The 25512-nt window shown below is 46.0% G+C and overlaps 1 long non-coding RNA gene and 1 pseudogene across 1 annotated transcript; one reads left to right on the forward strand and one right to left on the reverse strand.

The window, feature by feature from the left end:
• The first annotated feature begins 14726 nt into the window (after positions 1-14726).
• On the forward strand, positions 14727-16022 carry LOC125387936 (meteorin-like protein pseudogene; annotated as a pseudogene).
• Positions 16023-16123: 101 nt separating this feature from the next.
• Positions 16124-21717, reverse strand: LOC125387971 (uncharacterized). Its single transcript, XR_007228056.3, has 2 exons — positions 21448-21717; positions 16124-17151 (listed from the first exon to the last, which is right to left on the reverse strand). It is a non-coding gene; the product is annotated as an uncharacterized LOC125387971 (long non-coding RNA).
• Between the last annotated feature and the right edge of the window lie 3795 nt (positions 21718-25512).

Raw genomic sequence — 25512 nt, forward strand, 5'->3', positions numbered from 1 at the left:
GCCCAAAATGGTTTGCACCCGTGGTTCATTCATTAGTTCTGCCAACAGTCAGCTGGCTGAGGTTCGTGTGACTGTATACTTGGATAAGAATTGTGAGGGGCAGTGAGGTGCTGGTCTATGGCAGCCGTGAGAGGTGGCCGTACCCCAGGCAGAAGCAACAGCAAGTGGCACCCTCTAGTGTTGCTGTCCTCAGGACTTAACCTAGACTTTAAGTCTAGGAAGCTGAGTTTCTCAAGCCCTGGCAGCCCCTGACCCCCGGGTGAGACCTTTGGCCCTGAATACTTAACAACTCCCTGGAACTCTTGCCGTGACCAGGGCCTGCCCTTTCTCTTCTCTTGACTCTCCACCGTCCCTTTCCTTTTTCTACAACTTTTCTCCTTCCTGCCTGACGTCTCAGCTGCTTGGTCTGTCCCCTAGCTGGCTATCTAGCCCCTTCAATGACTCAGTCACCACCAGACCGCTAGAGCTGCACAGCTCGGCCACCTTAGACACAGCACGGTGTTGTTGTTGTTGCTGCTGCTGCTGCTGCTGCTGCTGCTGCTGCTGCTGCTGCTGCTGCTGGGATGGTTCAGCAGCCACCGCTTCTGCATCTGCTGCTTCCTCTTCTGGGCCACAGCAAGTAGCCAAGGCCTCTCGAGAGCAGTTGTTTGGGGACCGAATGCTGCAATACCAAAGGAGTTAACACACTGAAGTATCTCTGGCTCAACTCCGTGAGTGAACCTGAACATCCTTCCACAGCCTGAGGACTGTCCTCCAAGTACAGCCAGTTGTTTGGACCAACCACAACTGCTTGCTTTAAATAAAGCAAACCCATCACTTGGGCCAGTCACAGATTTGTCTCTGAGCACTAGTCAAGTATTCTCTTCTTTAGACCCCCAAGGAAGTGCTCCTTGTCTGGTCATGGTAGGAAAGATTGTAGGACCACTTAGAGTTCACCGAGGCTTGAGGTCACAAAAAATCTGATATAAACTATTTCAAAGAGCACTGACTGGTGCTGCAACTCCAAGAACCAGAGCAATCAGCTACAATCTTTGCATAGTTGCGTCAGGGTGTTCCTGGGCTGTTCAAGATGGCCAGTGCTGGCGTGAGATAGCTCTGTTGGTTATTAGACAGTTATCTGGATGAGAGGAGCATTCTCCCATTCTCAATGTCTGTGCTAATTTATCGGAGAATGAACACCAGAAGGAATAGTTTAAAATATAAACTTAATGAAAATATTTGGACATGTAGTGTAGTGGGTCCAAATACATGTAGTGTATTTGTCTTGTTCCCTTTAGTCCCAGGTATTCAGGTTAGGAAGGGGGATCATTTGAGTCCAGGAGTTGAAGTCCAGCCTGGGTAAAATAGTCTCTCTCTCTCTCTCTCCCTTTCTTCCTTCCTTCCTTCCTTCCTTCCTTCCTTCCTTCCTTCCTTCCTTCCTTCCTTTCTTTTTTCCAAACAGGATCTCACTGTATTGCTCTGGCTAACCTTGAATGCAGAGATCCACCTGCCTCTGCCTCTGCCTCCGAAGTGCTGGGATTAAAGTGTGTACCACTATCCCCGGCTTATTTTTTTTTAATTATTGTGTAAATTAGTAAGTCATTTTTTGCAGTCCTCTGGATTTTTGTTGTTTATTTTTGTTTTTAATTGTTGCTGTTGTTCCCCCCCCCCCCACTTACTATAGGCTCAGGAATTAAGATGGGCTGGGCCTTAGTCAAATTGTGAGCTGTAATTATATTTCCCCTCTCCCACTTTTGTCTTCTTTCTCTCCTGCTTGTTCATACCCACCAGTGGAAGATCTTATCACAGCTTCCCAGGAGATCTGTCATGCTAGAATGTAATCATTGAATTTTAAAGAGGATTTCTTTATTAGCTCTGTGCCATTAGTTTTTAAATATAGAGCCCACTTAGGGTGAACGGAACCATCAGATCCCTTGTCAGGATTCATCTGCAGGATCTGAACCACAGTGGAGGATAAGCCTTCAGTCACATATTGGTTGGCACTGCTGCCCGGGGAGGAGCTGTCGGGACTGACAGAGACAGTGATATCCGAGCAGTTAAAGAGACAGCTGTGAGAGCCTCTGACTGTTCCCACACAGGAGTGCTTGACTTGGGCAGCAGCATCTCACTGAATGCATAACTTCAGAATCTGGTGACTCCACCGACTGCAACTGTGGTCATTTCCTCAAACCAGAGGAAGGAGCCGTTCTGCACACAGTGTGTTCCTCTTCATTTTAATTTTTGGAAAAGATGTGCTTATTTCTTTCATCTATTTGTATGTGTATGAGTCTGCATATATGTACCACATGTGCTGAGGAGCCTGTGGAGACGGGAAGAGGGTGAACTGCGGATCCAGATGGCTGTGAGCTGCCCTGTGGGTGCAGAGAACCAAACCTAGGTCCCTCGCAAGAGCAGTAAGAGCTCTTAAAACCGCTGGCCCATGTCTCCTCTATGAGGGCAGGTACAGAAATAGTGCCTGTGACGTCAAACTGCCCTGTCTGCAGTTGTGTCTGTGTGGATGAGGAATAGCTTGTTCTACGCTGCTTACAGAACATTTGCCCCATGGGAACACTGGGATTTAGAGATGTGGAGAGTTCCGAAAGGACGCTACATTTAGACAGAAATCACAGCGTTGGGTAGCTACAGTATACTTCTGTTTTTCTTGATGCGTATACAAAATTTCTGGCTCTTTACTGGCAAAGAATGAGTCTTTGTAACTAGTTCCCAACTAATACTTCTTTTTTTTTTCTAAAAAGTATTTTGAATGCTCTAACACCAAGTTCAAACCTTACCTGAGTCTTGTTTACATATGCAAATAGTTTCCTTTTCTCATTCCCTTAGTGGATTCCACAGTAATTTTAGAAAAAAAAACTGCGTGCATTAAATTGTACAATAAATTATTCAGTAGGCTTGCGCTCTAGCTAGTTTAGGTCACCTTGACACAAACTGGAGTCATTTGGAGAAGAAACCTCAATTAAGAACCTAGATTGGCCTAAGATCAAGCCTAAGGTGTGCGTTTTCTTTTCTTTGGGGGTTTGGGATGAAGAGTGAGACAGGAGCTCCCTCTGTGTTCCTGGCAGCTCTCCTGGATCAGGCTGGCCTCAAACTCACAGAGCGTCTTCTGGGAGATGTGCACCTCCATTCCTGACCCCCATTTTCTTGATTGTGCTTCCTATTGGCAGTGCCCCACCTGGGCTGGTAGTCCTGGGCGCTGTAAGAAAGCAAGCAGAGCTTGCCAGTGTAAGCAGGCCTCCTCCATGGCCCCCACATCAGCTCCCGCCCAGGTTTCTGCCCTGTTGGAGGTCCTATCCTGACTTCCTTCAGTGATGGACTTCTATCGTAGAACTGTAAGTCAAATAAACTTTTTCCCTCTCAAAGCTGATTTTGAGGCAGCTTGATAAATCTCAAAGTAATTAAATTAAAGCCTTTTAAAAATAAACTTGCAATTTTTAAATATACATTTTAATTTTTAAAGTTTATGATTTCTTTTAGATTTTTTTATGTTTGTGTGAGTGTTTTGCCTGCATTTACACCATGTGCATGGTTGGTGCCCATGGAAGTCAGAAGAAGGTGTTAGGTCCCTTGGAACTGGAGTTACAAATGGCTGTGAGCCACCACATAGAAACTGAGAACCAAACCCAAGTCCTCTGCAAGAGCAGTAAGTGCTCTTAACCACAGAGCCATCTCTCCAGCCCCATAAACTTTCAATTTTGAAATAATAGTTTACATACAGAAAGTTCTATACATATGTCAGTCATTTTCTCTAATGTTAACACTTTCTATAACCACCACACATTTGTCAAAAAAAGTTTTTAATTAACAGAGTGTCATGCCTGCACTCCAAACACCTTGGAGACAGAGAGAGAAAAATAAGGAGTTCAGTATGAGCCTGGACTACATGAGAATCTGTCTCGAAAAAATTAATTAAAAATAAATTTAACATTGGTGTACTATTTTTGACTAAATCACATAAATTTTCAACCCTGCCAGTGTTCCACTAATGTTCTTTTACTGCTCTATGATCAACCCAGGAAAGCATTTATTCTTATAAGATTTTTTTAAGGTATGCTCAGTGGTGTAGGGAAGCATGTAAGACAATTATTTCCCATTCTGTTACATGCAGAAGAATGTAGCTCATGGCAGATTACCTTGAACCCCGGTAGCTTCCAGCTGATGGCCTTTAACTCACTAAGTAGTCCAGGTTAGCCTTGAACTTGATCTTCCTGCCTCCACTTCCCAGCACCAGCCCTTCTTCGTTCAGATATTGTGTTTATGTGTTCCTACAAGTCACACAATTTGACACATGCCTGCACGGCCTTGCCTCCTTCTGCCCCTCCCCCCATCTTTCTGCTAACTGTGGGGCTCCAGAGAGTCCCTCGAATTTCTCTTGTCCCGTAGAACAGTGGTACAGTTGAGCATTTAAACTACCTGAACTCTGCCGTGCCCTCCAGTGGGAGGCTTAGAGGTTTTCATATCCTCATTTTCACTTAGCAAAAAGGAAATGGGAGTTGTTACAAGGTTTGAATTTTATAACAGAGATCAAAGGAGTGTGTGAGGTTGCTGGTGGGTGGTGCGGTGAGAACCTGACAGCCCGAGCTTGATCCTGGGACTCAAGTGCCAGGAGAAGGAAAGCAGCAGGCAGAAGTTGTCTTCTGACTTCCACATGTGGGCTGTGGCACTTGAGACCCTCCCCAAATAAATAAATGTGATGATGGTGATGATGGTGATGGTGGTGGTGATGATGGTGGTGATGATGATGGTGATGATGGTGGTCGTGATGGTGATGATGGTGGTGATGGTGATGGTGATGATGGTGGTCGTGATGATGAGGATGATGATGATGATGGTGATGATGGTGATGGTGGTGGTGATGATGGTGGTGATGGTGATGATGATGGTGATGATGGTGGTGGTGATGGTGATGATGGTGGTGATGGTGATGGTGGTGGTGATGATGGTGGTGATGGTGATGATGATGGTGATGGTGGTGGTGATGATGGTGGTGATGGTGATGATGATGGTGATGATGGTGGTCGTGATGATGAGGATGATGATGATGATGGTGGTGGTGGTGGTGGTGATGATGTTGCTATGATGGTAAAGAGTCCTGGTACTGTGAAAGAACCAAGCAAATGTAGCCTTTTACTGCCACTGTGTCCCAGAAAGAGTAGGTGTATCATCTACAAACTGGATATCCAAAAAGCAACAAAGACTCAGTATTAATCAAAAAGCTATGTGAGGAGATCACCTTTATTAGACAGAGGGAGTTATACAGAAGACTCTTCTTTTGATGAAAGAAATAAAAAGTTTGAGAATGGAATTTTAGAAAGCAAGGAAAATAAATTTTTTCATAATTGAACATCACACAAAGCAAAGTTATTCTCATTATTTCTGTATGGGTCCAGTTTTATTTTTTCTATTTGTGTTGGAATTGAGCATAGTTCTCAGCATGTTTCAAGCTTGGATTACACTGAGGCCTTGGATAAGGAGGGAAATGTTCTAATTTGTAGATTCCAATTTTACAACCATCACAAATAGCATTTAGTGTTTCTAAAGAGAAGAGGCTTATTGTGTAAATTGTTTTTTGTAGTGATATAAATTGGCTTTTGTATAGTATTTTGCACTCTTTGGAGAACTTTTGGTCATGTTTCATGTGAGTTAGAAAAAAGAGGATAAGAGTTATGACCCACATCTTGATGATCTGGAAACCAAGGCTCAAAGGGAAGAAAAAATATCAACAAGAGTTCACACAGGAAGTGGCAGAAATGCGCCAGACTTCCCTAGGTAGGAGACTGGGAAAGAACCTTTGTAGAGGAGCAGCCATTACACACCAGTATACCTGTCTGGACTGCATTCCTTGACAGAAGGTAAGGCTCTAACAGAATGGAGTGACATGAGATCTTAGTTAGGAAGATCACCATGACAGGCGTGTAGAACAGGAAAGGGAAAAGTCCCCAGCTGGTATGTGTACAGTAGTGGAGTGTTCTAAACCTGCTGGTAAAGAGCCCTCAGGCCCCAGTGTGGCAACACTGTCCAAGAGCAGACAGCCAAGTTAGCAACAACAGCTCAATATTGCATGCCACAAAAGCATGAGGTTGAAAAGCAGCAGCCACTGGATCCTGGCTGGATTTGTCACATATACATGCTTCCCCAGAACATTGTCTGTGTAACGAGGGCATTTGTTTCTCACCAATTTTGCATATATCAATTAACACCAATTGAATATTTCTGATGGTAAATGAGGCCCAGAGAATGAAGACGAATGTCCCAGGCTGCTCCCGGAATCACACCCCAGGGCAGTGGGCACAGCAGGCTGTCTGCATCGTGTCTCTCCAGACAGCCGAGTCCCTGAAGCCTTCAGCAGAGTTCTCACGTTTAACAGTGTACTGTTGGGAAGGCTTTCTCCTGAATCAGACGAGAAGCAGCGCGGACCACTCTTTAGGAATGGTTTGCCGTCCCTCAGAGACCTGGGTTCCTGTCCGGACAGGGTGACCTGGGATCCGAGCGTCTACCTATGTCTGTACACTGGGGACTGGAGCATAGCCTGCCCTCCTGATTCTAGCTTTGCAGAATGTGTGTTAGAATCACCATGATCTTCGGAGTGGTGTCATAGCATTTGCTAAGAATAGACCAACAAAAGTGGTCACTTCCCATGCTGGCTTCTTTAGCCGCACATCTCTTGGGACATGTGAAGAGGGGACATACAGAAATGACAAAATGGAAACTAGGAAAATACAAATATCAATGACAGGATACACTGGAAGTTTGTATGTAATTGCTGTAGACAACAGAAGAAAGTACTCCACACATTAACCGAGTTTCTAGAAAACTAATTATAAATGCAATTCAGCTTAGTTGTAAATGTACACTAGGAGATGGCTATTTAAAGTAACCTGCTCTGATCATTTGTTTTATAGCTTTGTGTGTTTTCTAACCCAGGGCAGCTCCATGCTAGGTATATGGTCTGCCCCTGAGCTCTCAATCTTGAGGCAGGGTTCCGGTGTGATCTCGCCTGGCCTTAAACTCACAGTTCTTCTGTTTTAGTTTCCTGAGTGTTATGGTTACAGCATTTGACTCCACGCTTGGCAGTCCTTACCCCTGAATCTCTTTAAAGCAGTAATCATTTGTAATTGTCTTATAAGCTAAATAAAATAGTCTCCACTTTCTTAAGCAGTTTGTTTGGGTTGTATTATTTTCCCTTGGAGGGAAACCAAGGGTTTTCATTCTTTATATTTCAGCTTCTCTGGGCTCTTGTTTTTCTTCACTGTTGTTCTCAGTCTCCCCACGTGACCTTGACTTTATGATCAACAGGTGAGCATCTTTATGATGAAGCCTGGAAGAATAAGGAAAGGGTGGAAAACTCCACCACCCACCTGTGAAGATCCTCTCTCTCTCTCTCTCTATCTCTCTCTCTCTCTCTCTCTCTCCATCCATCTATCATCTATCTACTGTTCTGATCGTCACTTAAACCCTGAAATGCCACCATAGGCTAACAGCTCCATGTTTTAAAATACGAACACCCTGGAGGATGACTGTAATAAATGGTCTATTACAGTATGACAGGAAGCCATCAACTAATGGAAGTTTTCATGTGAGTGTATGAAGAAACAATCTTGGAGTCTGGGATATAATACAAGGAAGGAAGGTTTAACTGAGGGGCAAAACTTTGGGCCACCATGAAGGGACACAAGACTTACTGAATGTCACAGGTAGTGAAGGTGGTCACCAGCCATCTGTAACGAGAGTCTAGACGTCCCATACCTTCTTTGCAACTTTTATTAACATTCATGTACACCAAGCACCTTCGTAAGCCCCGATCATACAAGAAGAAACACAGTATTATCCTTGTTCTTCAAGAGTTGACATCCAAAAGGAAGGAGTACACCAATAAAAATAAAGACATTTTCCCGCATTTCAGCATCAAGAACTCTAGGTCAAAGGAAGAGAAGAAAGAGAAAACAGTTGGTTATGGGGCAGCGAGAGACAAGAAGGAAGAGGCAAAAGGAATTTGACCAGTCCCTGGAAAAAATTAACAAGAAAATTAGTTGGAAAGCGTCACCAGCTGGTGATCAGTAACTCCAGGGAGGAAAAGAGTCCAGAATGGCTCCCCAGCTAAGAGTGGAATGCTGCTATCTGAGTTTTCAGGGTTAAAGTCTGGGCTCTGGAGACTCAGCCACCTCTTGTCTCCTATATACTAGTTAAAAAGACAAGGAATTCAGAAAAGTGGAGAAAGGAGATTGTTTACTGTGGCCACACTGAGAAGAGGAACAAATGAAGAGGGTCCCTGACACATTCTCCACCCACCTAGTTGATCTTCAGAGTCTTGACCTAAGGTTTAGATTTAAATACGGGCAAGAGGTGTGGGTAACTGAGCAGTCCTGGTCAGGGTGTGGTTCCTCCCACTACCAATCCACCTGAATTGCCTCTATCCTATTCCATCTGGTATGTTGTCGGAACCATACACAGTCTTGTGTGGGGAGGCAGGCTTGTCCTCTGGCGGTACCGGGGCTTTAGCCTACTACAAGTTTCCTGGGCAAATTTGAAGTCTTGGTAGCATAAATGACTCTCTTTAAAATTCTTCTCTCTTGCCAGGATGGCTACAGTGTGAGAAACCAACACAGAAAACTGCAAACTATGTCCTTAAGGTGTGATGTCACGTGATGTTAAGGACCAGTGAGGATGTGCTGTGATAGGCTGAAAACACAGCCCCAAGCATCCTTTTATGAAAGCATGTAACTACTAAATCTTACAAGATGAAGTCAGATAGATAATATAACAGTTTATGTTTGCTTGTCTTATTGGATTTGGGGTCAGGTTATTGAGTATTAGCCTCCCTGTGTAGCCCAGGATGGTCTTGAACTCAGGATCTTATTGCTTTAACTTCCCTAGTACTAGGGTTACAGGCAAATGGTACCACACTTAGTTTGACTTGTATCTGTTCATATTACAAGGATAATTATGCAATCAATACAACACTGAGGATCGGTATGAAATATCTTTCAGCTTATTCTCACATACTTGCCAGTGAAAGGGGAAATGAAAGAAGACAAGACTGTATTCTACAGGCTTTTAGTAGCACACAGTTTTATGTCTGCCCAGCATCCCTCTGAGGGCAACATCTTCCCTCCCCACACATCCCAAAGTATTGCTACTCATGTGATGTGGCTTAGGTTTGAGAATATGGCCTAGGCTCAGTTAATCTGCATATTTTATCCCATTAGGAACAGTGATTGTTTTATGGAAGAACATGTAAATGAGTTGAGCCAGCAGAAATATTTGGACTTTTATTAGCTCGTAAATAAAGTACCCTCTTCTGTGGGTTCATAGTCAGTGTCTAGAGGTCTGAAGCAGCCAGGAGCCATCTTGCTGCTTGCAGGAGGGAGCCAGCTTGGAGATGGAGCCAGGTAGAGGTTAGCAATACTAGAAGGGATAGGGGATGAGTGAGGGAAGACCCCCACAGACACTTTTATCCTTTGCAAGAGAGCTTTGTGTGGATGGAACTGGGGAGAAGGTCAGGGCATCAGGTTTTAGAGAAGATGAATGTATCTCTGATTCACCAAGGAATGAATGTCCTTGCCAGGAAAGACTGAGTTTCTCAGCATTTATATTAACAGGAGAGTGAGGGCCTGAGACTTGGAATTAGGTGTCTGTGAGTAGCTTCAATATAGGCATATACCTGCCCATGATTCTGAAGCCTCCTTGTGTTTTCTAATGTTATCCTGAGTTGTCTAGCTCACTTCGAGGGGAAATGCATGTATATAATTAAGAATCAGAGCTAGAGAAAGGGCTTGGTAGTTAAAAGCCCTTGTTGTTCTTGCAGAGACCAGGTTCAATTCCCAGCATCCACATGGTGACTCAGCCATCTGTACCCCTAGCTTCAGGGGCTCTGATGACCTCTTCTGGCCTCTGTAAGCACCGGACATGCATGTGGTGCACATACAAGACAAACACTCATTCTGTAGCAGGACCTTAGACTTCAGCATAACTGTAACAGCCCCAGATCTCAGCACAACTGTAACAATCCAGACCTCAGCACAACTGCAACAGCCCCCAGATCTCAGCACAACTGTAACATCCCCAGACTTCAGCACAACTGACACCATGCTAGAGGTACTATTTTGACCTCAAAACCCAGCACATAGGCCCCCATACCTGTCAAAACAGGAACAAAGACCTACCCATCAAAGACCTAGTACGTAGTTCCAGGAAAGTCCCTAACAGTACTAACCTGTCTTTTTTGCTTCTGTAGTTCTGTTTCTTGCTAGCTGCAGTGTGGCAACCAGGGAGTGGTGTTTGTGTATTACAGACAAAAGGGCTGCAAGGCTCAGGGCTGCATGATTTGGATAAGTTCCCCATGCAGTCACCGGCTGGCAATAAAGACTTTCTTCTTGGCTTTAAGAGTGTCTGTGTGGTCTCTGGTGGGCTTACCTCGCAACAATACAGTATACATAAAATAAAAAGAAGCAGATCTTTTTTAAAAAGAAAAAACCGGAAGCCCGAGACTGTGTTCAGGTTGCACATGTGTTCTTTTCTAAGGCACATGCCAGTTACCTCCTCCTGCGTCTTCAGGTCTGGTGCAACTCTGGAAGGCATCAATCTTCCTAGAGTCAGCCCAAGAACCTCGTTGTTTTGGATCAAAGGACTGCCTGTCCAAACCTCCTCTTACAAATGCAGACACCCATAGGAAACATAACACATTTAGTTTTCAGCCAACAATTCTCAATTTTGGCTGTTGTCAGAACAAATGGGACAATGCAATCAATCAGACTGTAGGGAACACTGTGTTAGCAAAGGCATAGGTTTGTGTAAGAATTTGGAAAACAAAAGCCAAGTATTCATTTACAACCCTCCCAACGACGAGAGGGATGGACCTAAGAAAGCTGCAGATTTGAAATGGAGAGATGTGAAAGAACAGCTACAACTATTCCATCCATGCCGCAAGACCTGCAAACAAAGGAAAAAGAGGTACACTGTGCTGCGTTTGTACCCCTGAATATTACATGGCTGTGAAAATAATAAATCGCACTAACTTACGAGAGTGTGGCTGAGCCTAGCAATTAAGCAATAAACTCTAAGTGAAAAAAAATCCCAAATTTACACATAACCTTTTATAGATTTAAAGCAACATAGAAAGGATACATTTTAGGAAGGCATATAAATGCAATATTGCATGTTTTTTAAAGTAGGGGAATTCTGGATAATGGTTTCCTTGAGTAGGGAATAGACAGGGGGCCACATGGCTCAGTGAAGGGTATATCAAGGACATAGCTTTTGTTCTGTCTGCTAGGCTCCCAGGCACTTAGAAAGTAACAACAGTGATGCAGACTCCTACAAACTGCTTGGGTCCTAGAGGAAACGAGGGGAAAACAAGAAAAAAATCCAATGACATCATGTTATCAATGATATCAGAGACTCCCTGAGGGCCTCTGAAACATCCACGTCTTAGTACAGGGCAGCCATCTTTAATGCCGACACATCTACTGTGGTCTGGATCCTAGGTGTGAGGTCTGACCCAAGGGTGGGGCTAAGGAGGGGGTGGGAACATCAGGAGGTTGAGCCCATGGTGTCTTTGAGGCACTGGGGGAATGTCCTTGGAAGGGTTTATGGAATCTTTTCTTGCTAGCCACCAAGTGAATGGCTTTGCTCAACTACATGCCCTCACGTGACGTGGGGCCACGGGTTATGAGCTGAACCCTGTGAGCCAAAGCAATCCTTTTCTCTTTAAGTTGATAGTTTAAAGTGTTTGTTGTAGCGACTGGGAAGAAAGATGGCTAACACTGTATGTCTTACTAATAGCGGCCCAGAGAAGGACAGCTCAGTCTACTCCTGACTAGAGAAATCCTAAAGTCCATTGTGAAAGCTGCAGTGTGTTCCCAGCATGGCGGCGTAGCTCAGGCCCAGAGAGTCCCCCTGGCTGGTTACAGAAGTTCCTGCACTAAGTGAAGCCTAAAAGATAAAAGTTTGAGGTAAAGGCATATATAGTATGAGGTGGTTTGAATAGGGATAACCCCCATAGATTCATAGATTTGAATGCTTGGTCACCAGGGTGTGGCACATATACTTCATATACACATGTGGTGGTTTGAAGAAGGACACCAAAAAGAAATCCCACACTAGCTCAGAACTGAGTATAATAAAGGGTTATTTATTTAGGGGTAGACTCACAGATTATAGTCCTCTTCACGAACGGGGAACAGGAACCGAATCACGCCTCCAGAAGCGAGAGCTAATGGGGTGCTTTACATTGGCATATATAGTAGAAGAGGCCACGCCCAACTGGGCCTAGTAAATTAAAGGCTACTGGCCATAGGAATTCCTACAGCACCTCTCCCTTTTGTTTAAATAAGAGAGTTCTAAGTGTAATACAAAATTATATACAATAAGAACAAATATCAGGCATAAAAATAAGAATTACAACAGCATAAACAATATCAAGCAAGAAACATGTGATAAATGTTTCAATAATTATCCTATCCTAAGGAGTTTAAGTCTTGTATTATAAATAACTTGGCCAAGTCATGAGAGGAAAGTAACTACAACTCTCTAGTCTTCAACCCCATTGAAGACCCGAGAAGGGAAATAATATTACTTGAGTAAGCAGGAAGTGCAATCAAGCAACTTCCAAAATGTGCAACAAATGACAGAGACAACTGGCTACCTGGACAATCACCCAAAGTCTCATTTACGACGTTGGAGCAACCAACTTTGACTAAGGCCTAGAGTAACCGACAGGCCATTTTCAGAGGCAAGAAATTTTTCAAAACCATCTTACCCTGTCTTAGTAAGATTTGACAGTCTTTTTTCTTGTATCCTGCTTGTCCTGTCCAGACATCGTGCATTTTGTCAGTGGTCGATGCAAGGGCAGTTCCTTGCCTAAAGGCCAGTTTTGTTCCCTAACGCTCCCCTGCAGACACCTGAGAGCTAGCTAAGAGACACATGGAGAGGAAGTCTCTCTTTTGGGGAGAAGACTACAAGTTGTGGATGGGGATGGGCTCAGTTATAGGCACACCTAAATGCCAAACGCTTCTTATTTGTGACAGTAGCTGGGGGTTTGTGGGTTATCTTTAAAAGATTAATATGTATATAAATATGCATATTAATATATAAATGAATATCTATAACTAATATATTAAAGTTAGTATGCATTATTTTTTAACATGTGATATAGATATGAATAATTTGCATTGGTATGGATTTTGCTTTGTTAATATAAATTTACTTATTTATTTATTTTTATTTATTTATTATTTATTTTGTATACAATATTCTGTCTGTGTGTATGCCTGCAGGCCAGAAGAGGGCACCAGACCTTATTACAGATGGTTGTGAGCCACCATATGGTTGCCAGGAATTGAACTCAGGACCTTTAGAAGAGCAGGCAATGCTCTTAACCACTGAGCTATCTCCCCAGCCCCCTGTTAATATAAATTTAAGGTCAATCTTGTTATATATATATTTCTGCTCTTGATTAAGGTATTGTGATTGTGTAGTTCTTTTAAAAATGTAATGTATAATTAAGAAATATAGGTTAATAGATAATCATCCATAATAGTCAAGTTTGAGGTCATGTTAGTTAGATTTTCTAGATGTGCATAGATATATTTCAGATAGGTGTTCTTCATATCTTTCAAAGACTACAGAATATGGCATTGAAAATGTTTTAATAACTTAGGACTTTTCATGACAATGAGACACGCCTGTTCCTGGTAGTATCAATCTACTTCAAGAGGAAGATGGGCATTGAAGAGGCTCCTTATGGAGTTTGCTAACCATTTGGGCAAGAAACTGCTCTTGCCTGGACTGTTGCATAAACTGGACACAGAGAACCCCCGCAGAGAGAGTACTGCTGAACTTGCCTAGAGGTGAGATGTTCCTTTGGGATTCCTGCTTCATGAAAGAGTCTGTGAGACATTCTGCAGGACACAGAAGAAAGTGACTGAACTGCCTTTGAGATTTCCTGCTTCATGGAAAACTCTGCTGGATACTATGGGCCTGTAGGCTGAAGATGGATGCCCCAATGGTACAAAAAACTTTGGGTGACTGTACAGGCAACAAGATGTCTCTGTCGTTTCTAGAGTTTGGAAATTGCTTACTTTTTGTTTATTTAGGTAATATTATATCCTTCTGGAGTCTTTAATGGAGTTGAAGAATGGATAGTACTTTGTTGTAGAGGAGCATGGGCCCCTTTGTTCTGTCCTGCCTGGCTAGCTTACATCTAAAATAATTACACAGAAACTGTACTCATTTAAAACACTACCTGGCCCATTATCTCTAGCCTCTTCTTGGCTAACTCTCACATCTTGATTCAACCCATTTCTAATAATCTGTATGTCACCATAAGGTCATGGCTTGCCAGGAAAGATTCAGCATGTCTGACTTGGAAGCTTCATGGTGGGCGGCTCTCTGACTCTTCTTCCCGACATTCAGTTCTGTCTACCCTGCCTACCTATGTTCTGACATATCAGGCCAAGCAGTTTTCTTTATTAATTAACTAATGAAAGCAACACATAGATAGAAGAACCTCCTACACCAAACATGAAAATATATTGCTTTATTTTTAACAAAAGGATTTAATTTTCCCATTAAGACTTTACATACATATGCTTCAAACTATTCACAGTGTTCATCTGTATAGCAGACTTAATCCGTTGTATTAAGGGATTTCCAGCGGAAAGTTGGTACACACTCACGCATGCTCCCAGCACTCAGAGGCTGAGGCAAGGTGATTTTGAGCTCAAGGTTAGGCTATGTGGTGAGAACCCATCTCAACAAAAACAATACTGTATTCCTTTTTCTTGGAGTGTGTCTTTTTCAGTTTTTCTGAGTGAGAATTATGGGTGTGATAATAAGAACTTGGAGGGTCACTGAGTTGTCAGCAAAGCTGGGATGGGGGTGTGCCACTGCCTGACCTATGTGGGAACCTAGGGGCTAGCTTGGCGCTCTGATCTCTAGGCAAGCTTTCTTTGTCAGAACACAGAATATCATACAACAGGACACAGACTCGCCCAAGTATGTGGTGGCAGCCTGGAGGTGCTAGACAGCAATGGTCTTAGTTCCCGGGCCTTAGGTCCCCCCCATCCCTGCCCTCACCCCGTACCCCGCCCCCTCTCACCCCCTCCCCTGCTTTCCGCTGCTGGAGCAAATACTCCAGCATCACATCTGGAAGGGGGAGTGGATTGACCCGTAAGTTACACAGCAAGGAGGTAGAGCGAGTGTACCTTCTCTGCTCAGCAGGCTTTGCAGAGTAAATGCACCCAACTGGGACGCTCACTGCTCATATACAGCCCAACACCAGTCCACCTGCCAGGAACCTAACTGTGTGCATAAAGCCTTTCAGGGGCTTTTGCAGGGCCAATATTTATTTGGAGAACATGAGAACTGGCACTGTTGACACAGGACATTGGTGCTGAGCCCGGCCAGGTGCAGTGCCTCAGCCTAGAGCAGGGTGGCCTATCTGTGGAGGCAGCACTCCCACAGGACATCAGCAGGACAGCCACAGGCTTCCAGCATGAGCTAGGGAGTGGGCCGCGGGGGCTGGACCAGCGTGCGCTGTCTGCCCAGTGTCCACCTGCAGTGACACTGACATTGTCCTTCAAGGCTTCATCTAGGACGTCACCCGTGTGCCAGCAGCCAGTGTTGCTCATCTACCTTTGGGTGAGCAGGCCCCACCGGCAGGAGAGCAGGGTCTTCCAGTTAGCTCCAGAGGACAGTAGCCACTGGCTGGGACACATCAGGACACTGCTGGAGTGTGGTGTGCGGCCAGGTCATGGGGAATTGTCTTCACGGGACATGTGCACTTTGGGGAGACACAGCTTGGACGTGCCCCATGCTTCAGTGACTTTAAAAGAGTGTGTAGGAATGCAGAGAAGAGGGGCATAAACCCCCTGAGGTCAATGTGGAGTGACTTGCAGGGAGATGTGGTCTGTGCTCTGTACTGCGCTCTGGGTTGTGCCCTCAGTTGCTCAGGTCTTGACGGAGGCTGCAGGCTGGTGGGCCTAGCCTGGTGTCTGACTGGGAGAGTACATGAGGTTCCGACCCAGTAGGTCTCAGCAAGACCCACTGGAAATGCTCCAAAATGCAAACTAAGTTATTACATTTTTTCATAAAAAAAGAAATGTCCATAGGAAACGACAAGAAGAAGACAAACAGTCTTAAAGTTTACTTCTTGAAGCAGACCGTTGGGAACACTGGGCTGACCCACACAGCAGCCAATAGTCAAGACAAACTAGTCTGAGGATGGATCAGTCTTGAAACAGCTTCTTTCTGAGATGGAGAACAGGTCCCCTGAAGATACAGTGCTTTGAAAAAAGTGAGGTCATCCAGGCAGCCCATGATGTCATGATCCAAGAGGGCTCGTGTTGGAAAGATGGCAAAGTGAATTTTCATTTTATTCCGTTCAACAATATGGACAGCCGCCTCTATGAACTTGGTGGGTGAATGTCCTTTCCATTGAACCATGGAGCCAGGTCAGAGGACTCTCCTGCAGGATGCTGCCAAGGTCTGCAGAGAGAGAGCCACTGAGTCTAAAGTGACTCTGTATAAAGCTGCCTAAGTCCCGGGGAGAAAACCAGCCACTCCCTCCCGCTGGGCAGGCTGTGCAACCTTTAATCTACAGCTTTAGTCCTTCAGGGCCACAGCTGTCTCCTTGCTTTTTTGCAGCCCCTTCACCTCCACCTCATCCAGGCCACCGAGGAGCTCCGTGTCACAGCCACACCAGTCTGAGCTTCTTAAGCACAGCATTTCCCTACTGTGTGCTGTGCCTTACTGTCTACAACCTCTGGCTTATGTCTGTACGATGAGGCTTTGGGTGCAGTTTGTCATCCTTAAAAGGAATAATGAAGTTTTTCTGCTGAGAAAATCTGATGAGACATGAAAGGTAGTCCTCTGTAGGTATGATGATACAATGTGGCCACCAATCGTGAACTTAAAACTGGGGAAGCAGAAGCAAGAATCCTAAATTCAAGCCCCACTTGTGCTACCTACTAAGACCTCGTTACAAACCCAAACAGAACAGAACAAGGGAAATCCTTGAGATTTTGTTCATTTTCTGTCGACACCATTGGATCCTCTGGGAAAGGACTTGCGAACACTTCTGAGCTTCCGTGGAAGTGCTGGGAACCAAACCAGGTCTTCCAGAAGAGTAGCCAGTGAATGCTGAACCTACCCAGGTGGCTGTAAAACACAGAGAATATTACTTCTGTAGAGTTTCAGAATCAGAAACAATAAATTGACGTGAGAATCCAGTGAGTCTTCCTGCTGTTTTATTTTGAAGGGGATGGCACCATGGATGGAAAGTCACGCAGGAGAGAAGCAGTTTACCCAGCCAAATGCTGGTGAATGACAGGGTGGGGGAAGAGGCAGCTTCCTTTCTCTTTAGTTTCCTGTGCTCCTGTGAAAGCACACTTACAATATTGTTTTGGTTGCTTAGCATTTTATATACCCAGACAGCAAACACTTATTTCTTTATCAACACAAAATAAATGGATTATACTACCTGTCAAAATGATCTCCTAGTATGGAAACTCATGCTAGGATATTTCTTTTCTGGTTCTTAGCACTTTGCAAGACTGTATAGTGGGTCATTGTGACTCCCAACAGCTTAGAAGTAACTGAAGGGCACATTTTATGCCTTGTGCATGGAAAATAACAGGTGCGCAGTGCATACATAGGGATGAGAGTGGACTCCAGCCCAAGCAGCTGTAGCTTCCTGTTGGCTGTAAGTCCAGCTCTGCTGCATGGGAGCTAAGGCAGCCTAGACCACCATCTGCTGTGAGGATAAGGCAGTCTAGACCACTGTCTGCTGTGTAGCTAAGGCAGTCTAGACCACTGTCTGCTGTGAAGGCTAAGGGAGTCTAGACCACTGTCTGCTGTGGGGGCTAAGGCAGTCTAGACCACTGTCTGCTGTGAAGGCTAAGGCAGTCTAGATCACTGTCTGCTGTGTAGCTAAGGCAGTCTAGACCACTGTCTGCTGTGAAGGCTAAGGCAGTCTAGACCACTGTCTGCTGTGGAAGCTAAGGCAGTCTAGACCACTGTCTGCTGTGAGGATAAGGCAGTCTAGACCACTGTCTGCTGTGTAGCTAAGGCAGTCTAGACCACTGTCTGCTGTGGGGGCTAAGGCAGTCTAGACCACTGTCTGCTGTGGGGGCTAAGGCAGTCTAGACCACTGTCTGCTGTGGGGGCTAAGGCAGTCTAGACCACTGTCTGCTGTGAGGATAAGGCAGTCTAGACCACTGTCTGCTGTGTAGCTAAGGCAGTCTAGACCACTGTCTGCTGTGAAGGCCAAGGCAGTCTAGACCACTGTCTGCTGTGGGGGCTAAGGCAGTCTAGACCACTGTCTGCTGTGAAGGCTAAGGGAGTCTAGACCAGTGTCTGCTGTGGGGGCTAAGACAGTCTAGACCACTGTCTGCTGTGGGGGCCAAGGCAGTCTAGACCACTGTCTGCTGTGTAGCTAAGGCAGTCTAGACCACTGTCTGCTGTGGAAGCTAAGGCAGTCTAGACCACTGTCTGCTGTGAAGGCTAAGGGAGTCTAGACCAGTGTCTGCTGTGGGGGCTAAGACAGTCTAGACCACTGTCTGCTGTGGGGGCTAAGGCAGTCTAGACCACTGTCTGCTGTGAAGGCTAAGGGAGTCTAGACCAGTGTCTGCTGTGGAAGCTAAGGCAGTCTAGACCACTGTCTGCTGTGGGGGCTAAGACAGTCTAGACCTGCCCAATACACAGCTAAATCCCGAGGGAGCCCAGACTAGAGAGGCCACCTGAACTGTGGCCTGGTTAAAGGTGTGTTCATGTGTCCTGATTTCACTGGGTCAGTTTGGTTGTTTATTTTTGCCTTTTGGCATCAGGGCAGGGCCTGAGTCAATGTGGCGGTGATCCCCAGCTATTGCACGGTTTGAGTGACAGGGACAGGTGTTCATGAACCCCCAGGGACTATTATTTAATTTTGTTCCTCCCCCAGCCTCATGGTTTATAGATGAGCAGCTCTCTGCCTGTGTTCTATTTTTAACCGAGCATGCTCAGTTCAGCTGGAATCATGTTCTCTAGAGGCTGCATTATGCAAACTGGCTCCAAAGTTTGCCAGGAGCGCTAAACCAAACTGTGACAATTCCCAGCCATCGTCATCGAAGCCCCCACAATGAAGCCAATAGCACACTTGCTTGCTGCATGATAGAGTTTGGGCTGTGTTAGCCAACAACTGCACCGCCTGGTGAGAAAGCACGGCTGGCCATTTCAGAGCATTGCTCGGCTCCACCCCCAACTAACCCCAGAATGAGTCCTCTGGGCTCTGAGAAGACATTCAGAGGGCACTGATGAAGAAGACTAAACAGGAAACAAGTCATAATGAGACACAAACGAGTCACAACGAGGCTGCGTGCTCTACAGCTGATCTCCATCCTAAAGTGACTTAGACTGAGGGTTCCCTGAGTTGGTGTCCTGTAGGGTCACTCACTAAGTAACATGAAGGACTTTGCAGCTGCCCTTGGTGATGGAGCAGTGGCCGGCAACAATTCCCAGAGCCTCCTGGAGAGCGGCCTCTGGTTTATTTAAGCTGACCACACAGCAGCACCAGACAGGGACGAGAAGTCTCTGCAGGGGGAGTGAACATCTGGTAGGGTTCCTTGGTGGCAAGAAAGAGGAAGGAACTTTTGATACGAGCTAAGGCACCTGAAGCTGAGTGTGGTGTGCGAATAGGGTACCTGTAATCTCAGATCTCGGGAAACTGAGGATTGGGGATTTGAGGCTAGCCTGTGAACCTGAAGCTAGCCTGAGCTGTATTTTACAAGGCCTTGTCTGCTAGAGCAGGAGGACTTTTTAAGATGTAAGTTCCCTGAGAGCCAGGATTACTTTGTTCTCTTTGTCAGGTTGCTTCCCCCAACAGAGCAGTAGCACAGAGTTACAAGTAACTGTTAGTTAGCTTCCCACTCTGCTTGTGTGAGCCGGTTATAAGTGACTGTGAGTCGCCTGACATGGGCGCTGGGGTGCGACTAAGGTCCTCTGCAAGTCTAGGACAAGCTCTTAAACGTTTTAAAAAAGTATTTTGTTGTTGTTGTTGTGTGTGTGTGTGTGTGTGTGTGTAGTGTGTGGTATGTGTGTGTGGTATGTGTGTGGTGTGTGTGTATGTGTGGTGTATGTGTGTGTATGTGTGTGTGTGGTGTGTGTGTTTGTGTGGTGTATATGTGTGGTGTATGTGTGTATGTGTGTATGTGTGTGTGTGGTGTGTGTGTATGTGTGTATGTGTGTGTGGTGTGTGTGTATGTGTGGTATATGTGTGTATGTGTGTATGTGTGTGTGTGGTGTGTGTGTATGTGTGTGTGTGTGTGTGTGTGCATCACAGATTCTGCAGAGGTCCGAGAAGGTGTTAGGTACCCTATAACTTGAATAATAGATGGTTGTAAGCTATTAAGTGGATACTGGGAACTGAACCCAGGTCCTCTGCAAGAGCAGCAAGTGTGAATCAGCAAGACGTGTCGGCTGCTTTGCCTTCCTACCCAAATCTCATTTTCTCTCTATGAAAGACAGCAGCCAGGAGTGGAAATGTATTTTCTCTTATTTTTCCCACTCATCTCTAGTTCGGAGCAGCACTGCCTCCCAGCTCTTTCTCTGAGAGGTCTATGAAGAGTCACCAAATGCTGACTCTGAAAGACTCCCTCCCTCCCATCCTCCCTCCCTCCCTCCCCCCACCCCTCCCCTGCAAACTGCAGGGCTCTCCCAGGACGCCCCTACCCCAGAAAGTTTGCATCTGTTGCACTTCTATCCTCTGTATCCGTTGGTGGAAATAAAAAGGCTCCTCCAAGACACCGTGTTCCCATCGGTCGGAACTGACATAATGGACAAATTTTGTTCAAACAAGATGCTGCCGTATGTGTGCCATAAAACTATCTCAACCCTAGTCTACCATGTTGACAATGTGAGGGATGCTTTTCACATACGCTTATGTAAAGATTTGTCCCTGACATGGCAGGCCTGAACTGCTGTGAAAACAGGCGAAAGAAGCACAGCCTGTGCAATGCACTTGTGAATGGTGTGTATGTGTGTGTGTGCGTGCGCACGCGTGTGCACACATGTCCTCTCTTTGGGTGGTTTCTGATCAGTTGCTGAAACTATTGGTCAGACTCAAAATAGAGTGGTGAATTCAGGAATCTTTAGAGGAGCAGGACTGAGCAGGACACCTGCAAGGAGGGAGTCCCTGCTTTCCTCGACGGGGGGCTCCTGGCAGGGCAGATATGTACCCCTCAGACCAGCCCAGAGTGGCAGTGGGCATGTATATATATACACACACACCACTACTCTAAGGACATATGTGTTCCAAGTTCTTTGCAGAGATTTAGAAGACTGATTTCTGATTAGCAAGTTAGAGATGACTTACTTCAAATTCCCCAAATCACAAGATGATAGGCAAGATCAATAGGTCTAAAATAAAAACAGATGAGACATACGTAGAAAGCCCCCACCCCACACACTTAATGGACTTACATGTGTGCACCCTGGAGCAGGCACAGTTCACTCTGCAGACACTGGCTGACCCAGAACCTGCTGCTCGACTTACAGTACATTTATACACAGGGTGGGTCGATGATCACACTTCCTCTGCCTGGAGACAGCCTCACTCTCTTACAACACCTGCCATTCTGGGTGTTGGCAAACAATGGTCTCAGTCGGGGCTGACTGCTTTTGTAAACAGAGTTTCCTGGGAGCCAGCCGCACTCGCTTGTTAGTTAGTTCATCATGCCTGCTTTCACAGCGCCACGACCCAGCCGAGCTCCGGCCATGGAGCCCTTTTGGTCCATCAGCCTGCATCCCTGTTGTCTAACCCTCACTGCTGAACTGGAATGAATGGTATCAACATCACATAAAAGAAGACGCTGTTTTTTTTGGCTCACAGTTTTAGAAATTCGGTGCATAGTCTTTGGCTCTGTTGACTCTGGGTTCATGGAAAGGCAAAAGGCCATGGTGTTGGGCGTCCTAGGCTGTCTATCCATGGCAGACAGGAAGCTGAGGAGGGGAGTACAGTTATGGGCTAGGTCAAAATGGAACCCAAGGGCCTGTCACCAGCGATTGTTTCCTTTAATTAGGCTCCGTGTCTTAAAGTTTCTGAAGTAGTGCCGCCAGCTGGGATCCTTGGATCTTGGGATCCCAGGCATTGCCTCAGGAGTCTGGAGGAAACCCCTCCCCCTTGTCTGTAGGCGTGGCCTCACACTCAGGTGACAGAGCAGCCTCAGGCGCTGTAGAGACACTGGGCATCACCTGCGGGCTTTGATTTTTCTGTGACAAATCGCTCAGAGAAGAAGCAATTTAAGAGAGAGATGGTTTATTTTCACTCCCAGTTCCAGGAACAGTCTCTCATAACAGGGAATCATCCGGACGGGAGCTTGAACCAGTTGTTCCTTGTTCCCACCGGCAGGGTCTCAGCAGGGGATGGTGCCACCCACAGGGGGCAGGTCCGATCCTCCCCCTAATCAGGATAATTCCCACAGACACGCAGAGGCCCATCCTCAGGCGACTCTGGAGTCTGGGAAATAGCCAAATCTGACAACAGCGACCACCAAAGGGGCAGCCTAGTATGTACTTAAAGGTTGAATTTATCAAAAAGATTTTTTAAAGTCAAGGTTAGAAGTATATATTAGTTGATTTTCTTTTGCTATTAATATATACCCATATACATAAATATATATACATACACACATATGTGTATATATGTGTTATGTTTTTATATATATACCTATATATGTGTGTATATATATCTTGGCTGGAGAGATGGCTCAGCAGTTAAGGTCACTGGCTGCTTTCCCAGAGGACAGGAGCTCAATTCCCAGAACCCACATGGTGGCACACAACCAAATTTCAGTCTCTGCGGCTCATTGTTGCTACAGTCTGACAGTCAAGTGGTAATCACATTTAGAACACCTACTCTCTTGCCCTGGTTGTGGCTTTAGAAGTTTGCCTGCACAGCCACGTTTTTCGTTAAAATGCATTTTCTATTCTCAACCACTCTCCGTTTATACTGCGTTCAGATATGAGAAGTCATTACATTCGTCTCAGTGTTCATCCTGTTCATGTAAAATGTTCCAGTCATCTGAAGGCACCCTGCCAACAGATGCTCCAGGAGGACCTGTCGGGACAGAGGCCTTGCTGCCTTCGGTTAGGTGGAAGACGCTCCCACCGGGCAGAGGGCTAGGGGTACTGGACCATTGCACTGGTGCAGCGGCTGCAGGCTGAAGCTCTGCTTGTTCATGCAAGGGCTCTCCTCGTGCATTTCAATCTCAACACTCGGGCTCCACCACTCAAGGTGCAAATGCACCCACACCCAGAGTGCGTGTGCACCACACCCAGAGTGCAGATGTACTCACACCCAGAGTGCATGTGTATCATACCCAGAGTGCATGTGTATTCACACCCAGAGTGCGTGTGTATCACATCCAGAGTGCATGTGTACTCACACCCAGAGTGCGTGTGTATCACATCCAGAGTGCATGTGTACTCACACCCAGAGTGCGTGTGTATCACATCCAGAGTGCATGTGTACTCACACTCAGAGTGTGTGTGTACTACACCCAGAGTGGATGTGTACCATTCCCAGAGTGCATGTGTACCACACTCAGATTGCATGTGTTCCACACCCAGAGCGCATGTGCACCCACACACAGAATGCCAGGACAGGTCTCTGTGGTCACCCCACGGGCTGGGGAGGGTGATCTGCCTCCAGAATGGCACCTGTCACCATGTGCACAGTTGTCTCAGCACAGATGATCCGTAGAAATCTCCAAGAAAAGCAGACAGCTCGGCACGTCTGTGTTTCCTCCTCCGTCCACATGGCTGGGTCCGCTGGGATTCTTTTGGCTCTGGCTAAGGTCACAGATTGGCTTCTAGCTGGACATTTAGCAGCCCAGTGGTGGTGGGAGATCCTGGTGCAGTGACACTCAGGGACCTCCGAAGGCCACGGGTGGGTCTCCTCTAAGACTTTCTTCATGCTTACAGCACCAGCGTGGCGAGGTTTCTGCTTTGAACACGTGCCCGCGAAAGTCTGGGGTCCATTCTGCTGTGGTGCTGTGTTCCGTGGGCCCGACAGGAAGCCTGCGAGTGAGCAGCAAAGGTCTTGCTGGCTGGACAGAGGCGAGGCAGGCGCACTTCACTGTTGGGAAGTCAACTATTATCGAGCAGAAGGGAGGACGCCCTGAAGACGAATTCTGGGAAGTCAGTATTCAGAAGAAAGGTCGCTTTCCAGAAGGAAGTTCTGAGTCAGGCGAAACATTGCTTCATATCAAACAAAAGAAACAGAGCCGTCGGACCCCATCCCCACCCGAGAGAACCATAAATGAGCGCGGAACCTGTTAGGACCTTGCTCACTCTGAGATCCGCAGGCGCGTGGTAAGATGCTCATTTTCTAACTCCAGATTTTCCCCGTTTTGAAATTGGAGGAGATTGGTGTTCCCAACCCCAGACTTAATTCTTAGGATTCCCGAGCAAACACCTGGCAGAGGTTGCTGCCCCGCCCCCTGCCCTCTGCTGCCCTCTGTTGGAACATGGTTGCCAGCAGTTCTACCCCACAGTTAGGTTTTATTGTCTGTAACAGACAGAAGCTGAGCAAGTTACAGGCTGTGTGACTTGTAACTGAATACCAAGCAAAATCATTTTGTAGCAACAAAATGAGCCACGAGACTGTTAAGAGCAGCCAGTGGCGACGGTCGCCTTTTAAATTAATTATCAGTCGAGAAAGAAAACACAGTAAGTGCTTTACACTGCAGAACAAGGGCTTGTTGCTGTCTGTTTCGTGCAATGCCTGTGTTCACACTTCAGGGGCACAAGCGATGAGTTAGACGCTCTCAGTTATCAGTGGCGCTGATTATAAAATGAGACAAAGCAAAATATCTTGGGGGCGGATGGAGCTCAGGGAGGGAGAGCCGCAGGGAGCTGCGAAGGTCACCCATGCCAAGACGAGGTATAACTATTTTACCCCCAGAAGACAGCAAGAAAATGGTGGTGGAGGCAAGACTGGTGTGTATTCACAGTTCCACAGATACCTACTTATATCCACATCTGCATGCTGACATAAATGCTTTCAGGGTTGCCTGCATTTCCTAGAGTCTAGTTTGAAAGCATTCTGGCACCTTCCTGTGGGACTGGATACAAGAAGACTGGGTAGTGAGATGATATTTTGAGAGCAAGCTTCTCCCCACCCCACATTTAAAAAATCCCTTTCACTATGAAAGAAAACCAAAGGTAGAAACCACACAAAAGAATGGCGTAATAAGTGCTTGCAAGGCCTGCAGGCCACAGCTGCCTCCTTCCCTCCAGGGCCAGTTCCCTCCCTTGCCTTTCTTTCTAAGTGGCCACCTGATTGTGACCCTAGACACCATAGTTTAACATTCTCACCTCCCTAGGGAAATTTTTTGATATGCCGTCAAGTAATTTTTAATTATAGACCCTTGCCTCTTGACAACTGTGCCAGCTGAAGAGCCGGAGTCGCCTGACCCAGAGTCTGGCTCTTGTGATTTTGTGAGCTTTCTCCCTGTTCCCTGTCCCCTGTCCCCTGTCCCCTGT

The sequence above is a fragment of the Myodes glareolus genome, chromosome 11 (assembly GCF_982192425.1).
Source record: "Myodes glareolus chromosome 11, mMyoGla1.1, whole genome shotgun sequence".
Classification (NCBI taxonomy): domain Eukaryota; kingdom Metazoa; phylum Chordata; class Mammalia; order Rodentia; family Cricetidae; genus Myodes; species Myodes glareolus.